The following is an 18,464-nucleotide window of genomic DNA, read 5'->3' as shown; positions in this document are numbered from 1 at the left end:
ACGCAAGATTGAAGGCAGAGAAAAAGATGAAAAAAACCCAATGTGGTAGCTAAGAAAGCTTGACAAAAATGTCCATTAGTATGCAGTGTCTATAACACCCCAAACATCTGGTACCAAAATAAATCTAAGTGAAAGTGCTGTGATATTTTTAGAACCATTGAATATTTGGTATTCATTCGAAATTGACTTTTGGAGATTTTAAAAAAAAGTTACACTATATTGATTTGTTAATGAAACACATTTTAAAAACATATATTTGCCCTTTTCTCCAAAAATATGAATGTTTTTCAATAGCAACTTGACGATTTTATATTTTGAGAAATGATGTAAAGAACTCACATTACAAAGGATTTTTAGTGCCAGATATCTATGCAAAACTGGTCCCAAAACATTGATTTTCCATCAGAGAGGCAATGATACTATTATATATATATGTGATTTATCAAAGTAAAGGGACTGGATTTCATAGGAATATTCATGGAGGTTGGTGGATCTGCTGATCTAAATTTTTATACTATGGGAACAAACACTTTGCGTTGTATACATCAATGGTACACTGATCTCAATATTAGAATTGTCTACCAAATGTGAAATCATGAATAGGAAGCAGAAAATGCAGATGTGAAACATAATATCTTTTCCTAATCTATTTTTGATTTTACATGTCCTGTTCCCCAGTTTCTACACTGCAGATACTCTTAAATGAAGGTATATATAGCTACTTTCTGTGAAGGTTCTTCTTTCCTCCTCACCTCTTCCTTGCTTTATCCCACAGTTCTTGTTGCAGGGAAATCTCACATTTATGTTTAGATAGAGTTGGAGGCTGCCCTGAACATATCTGTATCAATTTTCTCCCCTCTTCATTCTTTTTTGTTAAAGGATTAGACCCCCATAATCAACATGAGCATGGTGAAAGCTCTGGGAAGCTTTCTGGATTTTGTGCAGGGACAAAAAAACAACAACTAAAAAACATGGTAAAAAAGATCCTGTGATATTTTAATTGTTTTCTTTGGTAGAAGTCAGTTGGAAGAGATTTAAGAATATAAAGTTACTAGACTTTCCCATTGGATTGTTTGTTTTCTTTGCGATTCTCAGTAAAAATATTCTAAAGAAAGACAGTTTGATATTTGCATACCTAAAAGCTACATCTATGACTTCAGAATGCTGAAAAAGAAAGGGTGATCACTATTTCAAAAACACAGAAAAACATTCCTTATCAAATATTTGTATAATGTTGTCATCTAAGGGTTTATTTGAAGCTGCATAAAAGAGTCTTGTTGCTTGCTCTTCTTGGCAAGAATTCCAGCAAAATGAGAAAAGCAGGTAAATACATATTTCTTTCAGTGCAAGGAGCTTATTTACCTGAAATATCTGATTTTCTTAGAATGGTGAACTTTACCAGCTATACGAGTACAGATCTTTAAGTAAAATACTACTATAAGCACTGCTGCAGTAATGGCCAGCAATGAGTGGGAATCCTAAGGTACTCAAGGACTCTGCAGAAAAGTAGCAAATCTTTCCATGCAATGTGAAATAATGAATTGAAAAACATATAATTTGATTGTTTGCTTAGCCTCTGAATCACACTGAGGTCTCCTGTGCTTTCATTTTCCTCCCAAAATCACAAAAACCATTTTTTTTTTTAAATTTAAAGCTGTTTCTTCCTCTGTTCTTTCATTCTTTAATAATTTTGTTCAAACGCTCTCTCAGTGACATCATCCTTTCCCCACACATTATTTCTTCACCAGACTTTTATGAGTCCTGTGTTTCTGTCAGTCTTTTTTGCACATAACTTTCCATTCATCCAACTGACATATCAGAAAGATTGTATAACACTGACCATCAAGCCAGTTGTTTCCTTCGGGCTACAGCCTGAAAATTTTTTTGAAGAAATGCTGAGCTATTTGACATGTGTTTGATCATGGACTCAAGGACAAAGAACTTCCAGGCTTACATCCAAACTACATCCTGTTTGCAAGCAAACTGCACTTCATTGCACATCCTGTCATGGTGAATCAAAATTGATAGTCCATCTCTGGTGCGGATACACTCAGCTCCTGGAACTGCCACTTGATACATTCAGCGAGATTATGTTCTTGCATAATATGCACAGAACTGCCTGGATAAGACTATCCAAATGGCACACAGATGACATTGAAACACCTCGCATTGAAATCTGTTGTGTTTCAAAACACTGATAAGGATGTCATTTTCCTGAAATATACTCCAGTTCGTATATTATTCCATGTAAGTATCTGGACTTTGAGTACCCTCAAATATAGTGATTTCCACTGCCAGTAAAATTCCACAATGTATATAAAAAATATACTGTGAATTTTTATTTCTTCATTCGTTACATTATTAAATGATACAGGGAGAAGAATGAGTCCTTTTCTAAACAATGCCCAAAGAAATATTTACATCTTTCTTCAGTGCCTAGACTGCCATTTGTAATCAACAAAAATTATTGATTTGAGATGATTTTTAACTTTGATGTTACTGACAAATTGCTGGTTAATCTACTATTCTTACGGAAAAAAAAAAAAATATAACCAACAGAAGAACATGTAGAAGAAAAAAATATATCTGTCAAAGATGTTTGCTAAATTTCTGGAAAAATATTTGTTGAAATACATTTTTTTACCTCTTTTGAATAATAATAAATTAATTTTTTTTCTAATCAAACTTAACCATTTTCAAACAAGAAAAACTACAGCAAATCCAAATAAAAAACACACCTTCATCTTAAAAAACCAACAAAATTATTTCCTCTTTTTTCACTGGTAGCAAAAATGTTATTCAGCCTTTCCACTACACTGCAAGTGTTGCCACATATTTCTCTGCAGACTTAACCTTTAAAGATGAAAAGAAATCTGTTCTTTCTTCACACCTCAAGTTTTAAAGTGTTAAAATTAGTGTCACACTTCTCTGGTGGAATCCCTGAAGCTTGTCTGCCTCTCACCTCCAAACCAGACTGTATTTCAGTAAAGTTACTAACTCTTAACAGAGTTGGATCTCCTCTGTCTTTTATAGTAAATTACCTTTCAGTTTGAAATGTCATGCAACCACAAACCAATATTGACTTGACTTAAATAGCTTGCTGTATTATCTCATCTTCTGCCTTTTCATTTATTACTTATTTTATATATGTGATTTATTTTTTTGTGTATGTAGCATTTTGCATTTATCCTTTTTAAATTAAGGGTTTTTGGTTTTTAGCAAGTTCTCCAGATTCACTAAAATTATTTCAGTCAAGTCACATGATGTTCTGTTCCACGTGTTTTCCATTCATTCTTCTTTAGTGCAAGGACAAGTTTTCTAAGCATAGTGTCTATTGCATCAAGTTTTTTCCTGTCCCATAACTTAGAAGTTGAACTGTTTAAGATAAGGACATAAAAAAGTGAACATATTAAGATGATATCAGTGTCTTATAAATTATCCAATATGAGCTACCAAAGAGAATCTTAAGTCACTGAAACTATTGCTTTGCATGACTTAGTTCCCTTACATGGTATTCCAGGAAAGGCCTGTTTTCAAACAGCATTATAAACCTTCCCTATACCCTGAAGCTGAAGTAGCCCTTTGTTACAAGTCACTCCAAAAGTAGAAGCTGCCAGTCCTCTACCTTACCTAAGTTATCCAGAATGCATTCATTTTCAGGGGGGTGAGCTCATATTCCATTTTCAATGCATTTCTTCAATCCGCAAAGAGTAATCTATGCAATGAATGTGCTTTGAGGATGACATGGAGGGAAAATAATTGGGGAAATATTTGACAGGATTTAGATAAGAAATCCACACTATGTCTAATGTACTTGTGGGCATATTGAGGGGAAGATCATCAAAACATAATGAAGATTTAGTGCGTAACTTTCCTTCCTACCTTCCTAAGATGTCTGCATTCTGCAGTGATCTGTTGACATACACATGTCAAGTACCTACTGCCTGGGACCCAAAGGCTGCTTATCTTGTGTTAAATAACCAACTAACCCTATGGGTTCCTCTGATCATTCTGTGACCACACCCATTAAACCAAGTCTTGTACAAACCATGCCTGAAATCCAAAGTTCCAGGTGTTATGTATTTTAGTAATGAGTAGTCAGTCCCTAAAGGAAGTGAAACACATTTGCAAGTTGCAATTCTCTCTAATTTGAGTTTAAGCCTCTAGCAAATATTTTGACTTTTACTTTTGTCCAAAATAATTCAATACATTTTACAGATTTTTCTCAGCTGCTCAAACGAAAGTTGTATATGATTCAACTTGATTGGCAGCCAGGAGGGCCAACCAATGCTGGTCAAGGGAGGCAATTTTCCTACTCTGCTCTGGTACAGCCTCACCTAGAATATTGTGTGTAGTTCTGGACGCCAAAATACAAGAAGGTTATAAAGCTATTAGAGAGTGTCCAAAGAAGGGCCATGAGGATGTTGAAGTGCCCTGAAGGGAAGCCATATGAGGAGCAGCTGAGGTCACTTGGTCTGTTCAGTCTGGAGAAGGGGAGACTGAGGGAAGACTCAGTGCACTCTACAGCTTCTTTGTGAGGTGAAGAGGAGGGGCAGGCACTAATCTCATCTCTGTGGTGACAGTGACAGGACACAAGGGAATGGCCTGAAGCTGTGTCAGATGAGGTTTAGGTTGGATATTAGAAAAAGGTTCTTCACCCAGAATGTGGTTGGACACTGGAAGAGGCTCCCCAAGGTGAAGGTCACAGCACCAAGCCTGACAGAGTTCAAGAATTTGAACAACACTCTTGGGCATATGGTGTGACTCTTGGAGATGATCCTGTGAAGGGTGAGGAGCTGGGCTCAATCCTTTTGAGTCCCTTTCAACTCAGCTTATTTATGATTTTTTTTTCTTAATATTAAAAACCGCTGTTCCTCAGAAGGGATGCAGGCTTGTTCTGGGTTAAAAAAAATAATCAAGAGTCATCTTCATTTATTAAAATATAAAGTAGCAATTTCAGTGAAATTAAAAATCACTCTAGGTATTCTTAGTTGAAGATCACTGTGACGGCATTCACAGGGGTCTCAGGTTGAGGGAAGAGACGAGGATTTGACTCCATGTTTCAGAAGGCTGACATTATTTTATGATACGTATTACATTAAAACTATACTAGAAGAATAGAAGAATGGATTTCATCAGAAGGCTAGCTAAGAATAGAATAGGAAGGAATGATAACAAAGGCTTGTGTCTCAGACTCTCTCTCCGAGCCAGCTTGGCTGTGATTGGCCATTGATTAGAAGCATTCAGCACGGGCTAAAGATCCACTTGTTGCATTCCACAGCAGTAGATAATCAATGTTTACACTTTGCTCCTGAGGCCTCTCAGCTTCTCAAGAGGAAGAATCCTAAAGAAAGGATTTTTCATAAAAGATGTCTGTGACAGATCACTGACAGCCTGAAATATTTCTCTTTTTAGATTGTAACGTTTGTTGGTGTGTAAATCAAAACTTCTGGTTTGAAATAAGAAACATTATAATAAGAATAAAGAATCTCATCACGAGAATACTAGCAAAACTGTCAAACATTACAGACTACTAGAGTACAGAGAAAAAAGAAATCTATACGCCTTAGTCAGGGTGGGAAACAAATTACCCTCCCAAGCCTCTGTACAGATTATTTTCCTTGCATCTTCAGAAGGGTGGAAAATATGTATAAGACTGCAATGGAGAGTAAATTCTATATGATACTGTCCTTAGGCATATGTGGTCCTTCAATATAACTAGTTACTCCCATATACTATGTAAAACTAAGAGTTTACTAGACAGCAAATAAAAGGAAGGAAAGAGATTAAGGGATTCTGATGTAATTTAATAAATGATCACATTTTCTTTTTCCTACAATCTCACATTCAGTTTTGACTAGTTCATGTACAAGAGCACTATGCTTTGAAAAAAACATGATAAAAATGCAAGGACCATTGTTTGCAGTGTCCAAATAAAATGAACTCAGAGATTCTTATATAACTTTTGGAAAGAGAATACAACAGACCCTATCACCAAAACAATAATATTTGATACATATAAAACACTGTAAAGTAGGGTTTGACATTCTCCAAGAAAGTGTAAAAATAAAACAGTTAACCTAAAAGTCTGCTGACAGTGACACAGAAACTTCCCACTTTATTGCTGCTTCTTAAAGCTCACAAAGTGCATGGAGTTAAACATAAAACACCTTTGAACTTCAATGCACACATAGATAGTTCCCCTCTTGCTCACCTCTAGCAATTTTTATTTAGAGATAGGATCTCAGTCTTTATGATGTTACACTTCAAAACAGTGTGTCATTTAGCATTTTTAAACTTTCAGAAAAACAAACACTCAAGCGCTCACAGGAGCTTGTCAGAAAAGCAATCCAAAACTTCTGCACAAAGTGGTTCAACTACTGGGATCAGAATTTAAAAAACAGTAAACCAACTCTCAGAATCTCCATAAAACTTCCACTGTATACCAGAACTACTTCTTCATTTTATCAGTTCTTTACTTGACTTCTCTTCCCCAGAAACAAAATTCTCCATCAAATCAGTCAGTTAATGTGGATTTTCTGGATTTTTATGAAAACATAAGGCAACAATTCATTTCTTCTCACTAATAAAATCATACAGTTATCTGCCCCATATTCTCTTCACTGAAGGTAATTAAAGCTGCAATACCAGTTCTCTGTGAAGAATGCTGTTGCTTTTGCAACCAACCTGCTGGTGCTACATGAATAGGTTACAATTACTCTCTTTATAATGTACCTCTGTTTTGGATTGAGTCAGACATTAGAATGTGACCAAATGTAATTTGTTAGATAATTTCTTTACAGTAACTTTTTTTGTACACTGTCAGCAACTGCAGCTGAGGTGTGCTATTTCTAGGCAATTTGAGGTCCACGTATGAATAGTTCTGTACTTCATACGTAAGTAAAAATAAAAAGTAACCGTAATAAAACTAGTATCTTCTTTTTCAATCTTTTCCTTAGACCCAAATGCCCACATTATTTACAAAACATGTGGATCACAGGATGAAGATATTATTAAGCAGGCATGACTAAAAGTGCATCTTCTTTTTTCTTTCAAAACTCTCAGGATGCTCAGGTTTTTCCAATAAGAAGCTTTCTAAACTATCTTTTCCCAATTGCTGTCAATGTAAATGGATGAAGCAATGGCTTATGTTTACATGCAGGTGTTGCCCACCTGCTTGGGCTTTGTATGTTTTCCATTATGTCAGATGATCAGAATTAAATACTGTCAAAACAAATGAGACAATGAAAATTGGATTTGTGAAATCACCTGTAAATGCAGAGGATTTAGCACAGGTAACAGAGCATTATGCACCCAAAGTGTGAGATCTCTGTGCAGTATGGTTTCCTATGCCACTGTAGATCAGCAGGCAAAACTAAGCACTGATACAAACTGCAGCTTTCCTGAAATCTACTCAATGTCTAGGTAAAGTAAGCAAATTAAAACACACACACACACAAAATTGAAACGTTATTCTTGCAGTTGCAACATTTCTGTTTTGCCTTCCTTCCTTTTAATTCATGTCACTATGACATGAAAGAAATCTTAACACTTCACTGGGTTACTCAGTAGGCTGCTATAGCAAAAGGAAGATTTCTCAATTGCTTTTTGCTTGCATCCAAGTAACCTTTATCTTGGTTTTCTGTTTTGTATTTATTCCACAAGGGTACCATAAAGAGAAAAACCTCTAATATCAAAGCCAAAACATACAGTCTAGTCCAACCTTTAATATAAAATTTTTTCAGTGGTCACCTGTGTCCCTTTAACTGCTGTGGAGAGTACTGGGGATATTTTCTTTAAGTATGTCCTGCTAAAAAATAAAAGAATAAAAAACAAACATGAATAAGAATAAAAGGAAAAGAAAAAAGATTATTTGATTAATTCACGATGTCATGTGAGTATAGGAAAGAGAATCTTTTATCCATGGAAATATTCACTTTAGCTTTTACTGCTTCTGCCCTTTCTAATAGAATTAAAGACATTACAATAAAGCTTATAGAGCTATTTTAGAAATGACTGCACTTTGAAAGTAATGTCTATATGTTTCACGTAAGTTTCTTTTTAATAAAAATTGTTATTTGTAGTAGGAAGAATGAAGAAAAGGTCAAAAAGTTTACTTGAAATCATAGACACTTCTATTTTTATAGACACTTCTATTCTTAGAGAGAGAAGTGGCTAACCAAAAGAAATGCTGTGGACAGCTTAAATGAATGATTACATGTCTCATTTTTTGTCTTAATCCATAGTTTTGAATAAACTTGCTAATTCAAGAACTTTTTTCTTTAGAAAAGTTGTTTTTTCTTCTGACTAATGCATTTCAATTTAAGTTAATTGAAGTCACACTATTTGAAAAATTTATGACTAAAAGTGAAAATAAATATTCGATATTTCATAAACCTAAGTAAGTAATGTGTTATTTTCCCAAGCTACTACATAAAAAAAAATATTTTGAGATTATAAAATTAATATGACTTCTCAAAGAGTTATACTTTAATTGATATTTGTCCCTGCTAAGAGGATATTTTTTTTTTAACTTTTGCTTGCAATTTTATACTTTAACAGGATTATTTCCTTTGCAAAGAATCATGAAATCATCCTTGTGACAACAGAAATATTCCTTCAACAGAAAAAATATTCTAGTGAATGAATATATCCACTTCTTCTCATTTGGAGGATTGGGTTCTGGATAAACTGCAAGGCACCAGAAAATTGAAGCAAACTTCTTCATTCTGCTTAGGGCCATTTTTAACAGAATCCTACTTTAGCTTTTATCATCAGAACTATGGACACAGTTAAAATCCCTTCTCTGTCATCTTCAATCACACTGTCCCACTAGAAACCTTTTTATCACAGAACTAAGAGAAAAATCTGTGATGACCTAATCTGTTTTATCTGAAAGCAGTATTTACCACCATCAGTGCAAGATTCCCTCTAATCCTTCTAGTTCCAGTTATTTTTCATTTTAAGAGTCTAGTTAAAGAAAAGGAAAAGAAAAAAAACACCTTTCTCCAATTAGTTTTCTATCAATTAACTTCCCAAATCAGGAAGCCCAAGGAAAAGTTGGGTCTTTTGGAGAGACAGATATTCAGGAACCTCATCAAAGAAAAGATTACTGAAGAAATCAGAGAAAAATCAGTCTCTTTCCATCTTATCCTAAACAACTCATGATCTTTTTGCAGGAGAGGAGGAGTTTTGGCAACATCAGGAGAACATATATTCTGTAGGCCAGTGGTAATGAGAGGAATTGGCTTATCTGTAATACGTGGCCCTCAAACTTATGGGGAACGTTTATTAATAAACCTCCATTACTTGTCTAGGTTCATGACTTGAGAAAGTTTGAAAAAGATGATGCATCTTTGCTACAGTGATCATTTTTTCAGCTTCAGAAATTTATTTATTGACCTGAGATTTCAAGTTCTTTCTCTACACTGCAGAAGTTTGCTTTAGGTTTTTTGATAAAATTATTTTTTCTCAATATTTTCCTGTGATATATAGAGCTCAAATCCATTCAGTACATAAAAACATGTATTTTAATATTGAACAATATTAGTATTATTATAATGACTATGTCCCCTGAATCTAAAACATAAAGTTATACAAAACACTAAGAAACTGACAAGACACTTACCTTAAAGAAAAAGCCCTCCGTGCTTTTTTTCCCTCAAATTTGTTCTGTAACTTTTTACTTTCTGCTGTCAAACTTTATGAAGATAGATTCACAGATCATAACACTGTCACATATGTTGTCTCTATGAAGTGAAATATTCTTTATGCTAGCTTATAAAAAATTGATGTCTATGGTTTTTTGACTTGATGACAAAAAAAATTCAACAATGGGGAACTGTAATCCTTAGAATTCACAACCGACTTCCGTAAATCAGTAATTTCCTTATAAACCACATGCATCAAAATATACTTGAGAAAATGTGCTATCAGTGTGTGAAATTAAAATGTTTTACACTTCTAAATTCTCAAGAGAAAACAGATTTAGTATGTGAAGCAAATCTTGTTTGTTTTCAGAAATGTTGACTCATTAGCTGTCTAGGTGTTCTACTCAGGCACCCATAAAGCTACATAATCAGACAAAAATAAAGATCAGGCAGATTTGGAAGTGTGCAATCATTAGAGGCATAATTTCCAAAATATTTAATTTTTTATTCATTTATTTTTATTTTCAGGATGGGAAGACTAGAGTGGTCATTAACGAAAGTGAATGTGATCTATATAGAGATCAATTAGTTAAGATAACTGTAAAGAAGAATAATGTTTGAAAGTTGAAGAAACACCACCCAAAAAAAACCTTTTCCAAAGTAATTTAAACTGTTTATAATAAGAAATTCAAGGTGGAAAAATATAAGCCAAAACGACCTTTTGAAAGTAATTTAAACTGATTGCTTTCTTATAAGAAATTCAAGGTGGAAAAATATAATTACTGACTATACACTTTGTACAAGGATTTCTAGGCATCTTAGAGCATGTGGATTTTGGCTAACTTCCAACAAATTGCAGTAGTGGTAGTATACTGCCTGGTTGCTGAATAATGTCCATCATAGTTCCCTTCTTGTAATTACCTCAATGGCATGTTACCCAAAACTTTATAAAAGGCATAGAGGTGCCTTCTACACAAGGAGGAGAAAGCATAAAATTCTAAGAGATAAAGAATAGAGCTCGACAAAATGTGGTTAGTTTCATTTCCAAGAGCCCTGTGTAATATCAAGCCAGATAAGCTTGTGTATTCCGATAGTTCTTGGCAATTACAGTAAAAGGTGATTTTTCTGGCCAAAGTATACCAGGAAATGGCCATCGTTTTCTTCAGATTATAGCCTTGTGATTTTGTTAGCCCTGAATTTTCTTAAATTTGAGTTCAGTAGTTGAAGGAATATCTCACAACAGCCAAGTTCCATCACATTTAAGTCAAAGTACTTTTTGCATAATTTAATTTAAAAATTATAAATTGGTATTAGTGTACTATGAAAATGGACAGAGTCATTATAAAGATTTCTGAAGTACACAATATATTTTGAGGATGCTCCAGAGGGCCAAATGGCTTCAAGTGAATAAGCTCTGCTAACTCTAATTTGGTGTTGGAAGGCAAACCCAACTACGTGCATTTCCCACATAAAATATTTTGTTTCTTGGTGTGCATTTGAAATTCAAATCACTGTCAAAATGACCTCATGTTCTTACTTAACAAAATCTCTTGTGCTAACAAAATACTTCCTCTGCTTTACTGTAGGTCCCTAAGGTAAGTGTTTCAAAAGGTGCCATAGTATAATCATAAATACCAAGATGACAAGCATAAATGCAAGGTGGTAAATGGATTAGCATTAGATTGTGACTGTTTATTTGCTTTGGGTTTTATTATTCTAATGAAAATCTGTCCTTTCATGTAAATTTCCCATATTCTTAGGCATCAAAAAGTTTGGGTTAAAAAATTCGTTAAGCATGTGGGGTCCAAAGGGTCCAATGGTCCAAAGTGAGATTCACGGGAAACAATGACAGAGAGAAGGGAAATGTCTCTGACCACAAAGTCTTGGAATGCAAACTGTACTAGCAGAGATATTTCTGGAGCACAGAAGAGTCCTCTGTGATGCACTGTTACTATGTTTGGGGCCAAAACCCCTCTATTTCCCATTTCATGGCAGCGAAGGAAAAGGACTGAAGCAAGGAGCTGCACCGGTCATCTGTATCTTAACCACGTAAATGTTCAGATAGCCTGCAACGTTCTTCAAAATCTTAGTAGATGGTATCAGAGACCTTTAACATGCAGCCCATCAAAAAAAAAATTTCTAGTTTTCACATATCCTCAAAATATAAATGTGCCTCCCCTGACCTCTGTGTTCTTTGCTTTCCAACTGCTTTGTGAATTCTATGGAGGCACACGGCATTATTCTTTAAATACAGTGAACAAGAGAACCAAGCTTCTGCTGGTGACCCCTAGTCTACTTTTAATGATCTCCATAGGCAGTGTTGTGAACATTTTGTTATCCATGAGAGGGGTCAGAGTTAACTTGCTCTCTAGGCTGAATTTAAAGACCAAAATATGTTTAGCTTCATGGTAGCAATATTCTTACCCTAAAGAAAGCACATTAGGATTATATATAACAAAAAATATTTTCACCTTCTTCAGTCTGTCAGCTAGCCTCTACTTGTCTCTTTCAGATTAAGTTGGAATCTTTCTCTAGCAACTTCCTGAACTGATTCTGTTGGAAAAGATGGTCCTTGCCTTTCCTCTTTCTACTTTTTGTAACAGGAAAAAAGGTCAGAGAACAAATATCATACTTTTCCTGTAGCTAGCAAGAATATAGCTTTCTTCCTGGTGTGAACTTTTGTCCTTGATCTCCATCTGGTTATTGTGAGGCATCTTGAACTTTCAAAAAATTATGTTTTGCCTTTCTCATCCACTGCTGGTATTGCATAACCTAGTAGACTCCGGATTTTGATCTGCTTACCCATTGCATTACTAACCCTACTTATCAGTACAGATGCATTGATAAAACACTCTATTTGACTTCCTGGATTATTTTTCTTTGCTCATCAAATGAAAAGAAATCATGAAACTGTATACACTGAAACCAGGAATAGGATAACAGCTATTACTTCCTGGTGCAACTCTTCCCTTCATAGATTTCTTTGCTGCAGAAAATTGAAGAAAAAAACCCCCCACCTAAACTTCTGTTTGATAGAAAAGAAGAATGCACTAAAAATGTGCATATAAGTGTTTCAATCATTTCCTTTGCTAGAAAGAACTAATGTGTGGTATTAAGTTCACATATTACATGTTTAAAAGCAAAATAAATAAAAAAAAAAGAATGCAGCTCAACAACAAGGAATATATAAAAACTGTTCTGGCACTAATTTTCCTGATGTATCCCTGGCACTAATTTTCAAAAAGTATTCCTAATGATCATTACTGTCTGTGGTTATTTACGTCAACAACTGAAGAGGCATGTAATGCTAGAACCCAAGTCCTTTAATGTACAAGAAGCACATTTTCAACAATTTTATGTTGGACCAAAAAGAATTTTTCCCATCTTCACTTTATGAACATTCTGTTTCACAGAATTTTGTTTTACACATTTAGTTTCACATGGAGAAAATGTTAAAGGAAGCATTACAGCCGTAAGAAAAAGGAAATGGAAGTACAGAAAATGTCTAACAGCAGAACTTTGAGCAAATATCAAGTTTAATTAACAGAGGGAAAAAAAAGGAAAGTAGTAATTTTTGTTTAACTTAATAGGCATCGCTGCTACAGCACTGTAGCAAAACACTGCATGCTAACCGAGAAATGTTAGGCTGCCAGCCATATATCCTGCTTCATAAATTCTCCCTATTTCCAAATGAAAGAATAATAAAAGTGAAAAAATCAAAGAAATTATAGGTTTGTTATCATCATTTATAATTGATATATTTTTTTTAATCAACATGAAAGCTGTTGAAGCAGAGAAATCCCAATTTTTAATTTTTTTTTAATGTTAGGATACTTAGCATATGCAGAATAGTCAGGTATGAAAATTCTTACAACATTTTTGAAACAAATATTAAACTACATATCTAATTGGAAGATTAATATAAGAACATTTAATTCTGTCTGCAAATTTTACCCAACTTATTCTCTGAAATATCAGCCTCTGGTCATTATTAAAGATATGGGACTAAAACAGACTTGTAGTCTGTCGAAGCATGGCTCCAGTTGAGTTCTTCTGACTCATTAGCTCAAAGATGGTGTAGGATTCAAAAAAACTAATTGAAAAAGCCTTTTAAACCACTGGGTAAAGTTAATTTTTACAAAATTGTGTGGACTATTACTCTTTCACTTTAATCTATAATGACATCGGTTTACTTACATCTTCAAAGCCTATGTTTGCTTTTTCTTTTTTTCACTCTTTTCAAGGGCTTTCTTCTCTTAAGAGATATGAAGTGATATGAAGTTCTGTCAATGTATCAAACACAGTAGATCTATGCAGAAAAATGTGTTTGAGCATTAGTTCTCTCCAGTCTACATTGTTTATAATGAAAGACAGCTCATATATTGCTTGTTATTAATATCCAAGAGAGCTGAACAGCAGAGAAGGAAACTTTCCACTCACAGAAACCTTTTATCTTGACTCAGCTGAAAGTTAATATACTATAGTCTCAGTTAATAGATGATCAAAGACATAACCTAGTGTGAGGATTAAAGAGATCTCTGCTGTGACCATCTTCATATATTCTGCACAGCAAGGTATTAATGCAAGCAAAGATAAGTCCAAAAAGCCAATATTGATTTTTAAAATGAAACCATCTTTTCATCTAAAATAGGTGAATATGACAAAATGTCACCATGCACTTGAAAAACAACAATGAAAAGATAACAGCAGGAAATTAATTAGTTTAGAGAAAAAGTGAGATTTATTGTATCAGGTTTTCATTTAGGAAGCCATTCCTAGTCAGCAAAAGACTTTAATGTATGGTTAAATAGAAACATATTCATAAGTTCTGTGAACTTTGATGTGGTATAACGCATTCTTAAATTTTAATATTAAAGCAGTGATTAATGCCTAATATTGTTCTTGTTAAACTCAATAACATTTGCTATGAACTTCAAAAGGAGAATTACATGGCTTGATTCATTCTCATAATTTCCCTTATAAATCTAATGTGTGCCTACTTTTTATGCTTAGTCTTATTCTGTTGTTATTTTTGTTATTTAAGTAGGAAAATAAAGTATTATTGCAATATTTTCCTGTCCTAGTTTGCTTCTAAACATTATGTTTCAAAAAATAAGGCCTGACTAGTATATGATTATGAACATGGAATGCTGGCTTGCTAGATGATCCATATTTTTAAATAAAAACCTGGAAGATTTTTCATTCTAATAATTATTTCCTCCTTTATGTGCTTTATAAAAATTCCTGACCACTTTATTCATAAAATGGGAGGGAGAGGGTGGGTCTGAAAAAATGAGCTTATCAAATGCTTATGTTTCATGTACATATCAAGGACAGAAACTCAAATATGTAGATTTTAGGGGAATTACACTCTGGAAATAACTATTGTAGAGAAATACTGCTGTATATGGAAAGCAAGGAAGTCAGATTGGAATACCAAGGGCATGCTGCTATGGAGAATTTAACATGAGATAGTTATACTGTGGAGGGCTTTATAAGTAGCACTGATGCTGTGAGTGTTCTTTTGTCATAGCAAATGAGAAAATGAGGCAATAAATTCTTCACTGTAAATGTGACATGCTGCTTTTCATTACTGAAGGAGGTGAGAAAATAGACAGACAGCTATTTTGAAGGAACAACTGCACTGGAAATGCATACAAATCTTAATCTCCTTTTCAATGACTTGGTCACAAAACCGTCTTCTAAGCATTGCCTGTCAAAAGTTTATATTCTAAAGGGACTAGGTCTTCCAGTCATAGTCAGCTGACCAATAAAAATATTCTAGAACATTTAGATCCTCTTAAATTTTTGTTTATGTTTACATAGATAAAAGATACATGCATGTGTGTTTATATATATATACATAATGTAAAAATTTTGTAGGTTATGGGTTACATTATAACATTAAGAAGCATGAGATTAATCAAGTAGGAAAGGAAAACAACTGCAGTGGCACCTCTATTCAGGAATACATGTGTAATTGGCATTTCAGCTTCAATATACAGTAATGATTGATGTAATACACTAAGCAAATGGGCATAACTAATACTAGTTGAATATACCTAAGAATATTGGTACAGAACAGACAAACATATCTAGGCCACCTTTGTTTTAAAAGCTAGAGGAGGTCAGATTGGCAGTAATACCCTTTTTTTAATTAATCACCTTTTGTTCCTTGAAATTCTCAGTGATGTGGCAAGGTTCCAGAAAAGTGTAAAAGTTGCTAGAATTTTCCTAGGGAAAAGCTGTGAGAACAATTTGCATGTATGTATTTGAATCCCTTTCTTCACAAGACAGTAACAGTTGTTAGACACTGCCAGGGGAAATTTGTGTACGGAACATATATTATGTACACCAGGCTGCTTTAAAGTCCTAAAACAGAACACCAGCTGATTTTTTTGCGCTGATTGGAGATATGTGGATTAAAATAATGAAGTTTGCATATTGGTAAAATTATAATTGATCTGTCTCCCATTGCATATATGTTGACTGAGACTTTATAGGCTGCTCTTCTAACAGAATCCACACAGTTTGGAGACTCCAGGATATGCTATAATAAGCCCATTATAAGGTACATTACATTTATCATATACTATTTTGTTGTTCCAAGGAAAGCTTATAGTTTTACACAGTTACTCTGTTTGACTCGTTTTACAATAAAAATGCATAGTCAGATATCTGTTCCAGATTGAAATGGGGCAGCTTAAGAAGCAGGGATTCCAACTGTTACGGTTGACTTGGAGAACGCCCAAATACAGTTAAATTTTATATTGAAATGAATGGAGATGATTCACATAATAGGCTACTGCAGGTAAGTTGCTGAGAAGGAAGTCTTCGTTTTAAGTTATTGCAGTTATACGAAAATAACTGTCTCAGCCACATCTTGAATTTCAATTATTATACATTGACTTTTTTTAATCCTCTTTCGTGTAAGAGTAAGGTTCTGTTCCTATACATATACATGCTTATGCTGCCTGATTTTTCTCATGAAACTTATGTTCATAATTCCCTACTAATTGCATCTCTGGGCAATATTTTTCTGGACACAAATATCAGCAATGGAAGTCCCAAAACAGATTTTTTCAGATAACTTCTTAAGGAAATATATTGATAACTTTTTCAGGAGAGTTGGTATCCTCATCCTTCATATTCTGCTAGTGGAAATCAACAAAGCACTAGGAGGCTTCTCTAGTAAAAGAACTTACTTCAAGCCAAGTTGCAACAGCTATAGTTGTAAATATTTTTCTGCAATTTTTCAATATAGTTTTTGTCTTTTGAATAAAAGTCATAGACTAGAAGACCTATTTTGTTAATGAATCTTTGAGAAAATAGCTGATTAACTAACTACATCAAATCAAAAATACTGAGGGCTTTCCCTTTCCTGTGTCAGGATCCATACCAACATTTATGAAAATGCGGTTTACTACAGAAGTCACAAAACTATCAAATTCAAGGCAAGGAAAAGAACTATCTCCCATATTCCTTTAAAAACAATGTTATCCTTCATATACTGCCAGCTTTTAAATAAAGTTCTGAATGTGTGATTTCCATGAGAACACCATGTGGGAAATTAGAATTGGAGCTCTTCATTTAAGACTCCTTTTTATAAAAAATCACCTGAAATTATCCTTATTTCCTATTATGTAACCTCCAATTTGAGAAAATTTAATAAAAAATTCCTGCCTTATGCCAATGTTATAATGAAATCACTGGATATTAACATTTTGTACTGCCTTTACATCTTCGTAGGTACTTGCAGTGTTTTCAGACTTCTCCACACATTGCAGACCACACTGATCATTCTCTGTTTGCTTTGGACTCAAGCAAAATAGAAGCAAATCATGATCTCTCTGAATATTTGCATTTTATAATCTACTCTGCACTCTGAAAGTGACTGAAAAAATGAAAAGAACAATACTGAAGTTTTCTGAATTTAATGAAGATTGTGCCTGTGTTGTCTTGTGCAGAATTTCATTTTTATTCACTTTGTTTTCCTCCTCCTTTGCCCTAAAGTATTATTCTCACTAAGTGTAATTGTTTCCTCTTTGCATATATGAGAACAAAGAAATGCCAGTGTGTGGTTGCACAACAGAGGTTCCAAAAAACAAACAAACAAAAAAAAACCCCTAAATAATGTCATAATAATGAAATAATTGTTTGGATTTAAGCAGAATAAAAATATTACATGACCATGCCAATACAGAAATCCTCAAATTATGGGAAATATGGACAACTAGAAATCAATAAAATGCCTAGATGAGTGCTTGAGATTTAAACCATATATCCACCTACTCAAAGCAAGGCTAGGAACCCCTAGATGATTACCAGGAAATTTTAGCTAGTCTTTAATTGAAAATTCTAACTATAACATTTCAACAACAACCATAGACTAATTAGTTCAATGCTTAGGAGTATTTTCCTAATGTCCAGTCTGAATATCTTTACAGGAATGTGAAATTATAATTTCATTTTCTTCCTATTCTGAATGAAAAACGCTTTTTGCTTCCTCTTTGAAGACTACTATCACATCTGTTCCCAGTTTTCTATACTAACATACCTACAGAAAATTACTCAGTAATTTTGCACTTATTTCAGCAATAACTTGTGGAATCTGCTTTTTTCAAGCATGATGCAAAAATCTTATAGAATTTCTGAATTTAAATCCAAGCATAAGCATAAAAGATACACATTTGAAAAAGTACTGGTATTGTGCATGAAATTAAATTAATGCATAAGTGTGTTTATTACATGAACTCTATGATGATAAGAGACTAAATAGATAACAGAAATTTGTTGTTGAAATTAAATGAATGG

This window comes from Melozone crissalis, unplaced genomic scaffold (assembly GCF_028551555.1).
Source record: "Melozone crissalis strain CALT ecotype California unplaced genomic scaffold, PUWL_Pcris_2 ptg000006l_1, whole genome shotgun sequence".
Lineage (NCBI taxonomy): Eukaryota > Metazoa > Chordata > Aves > Passeriformes > Passerellidae > Melozone > Melozone crissalis.
This window is presented reverse-complemented; position numbering follows the sequence as displayed.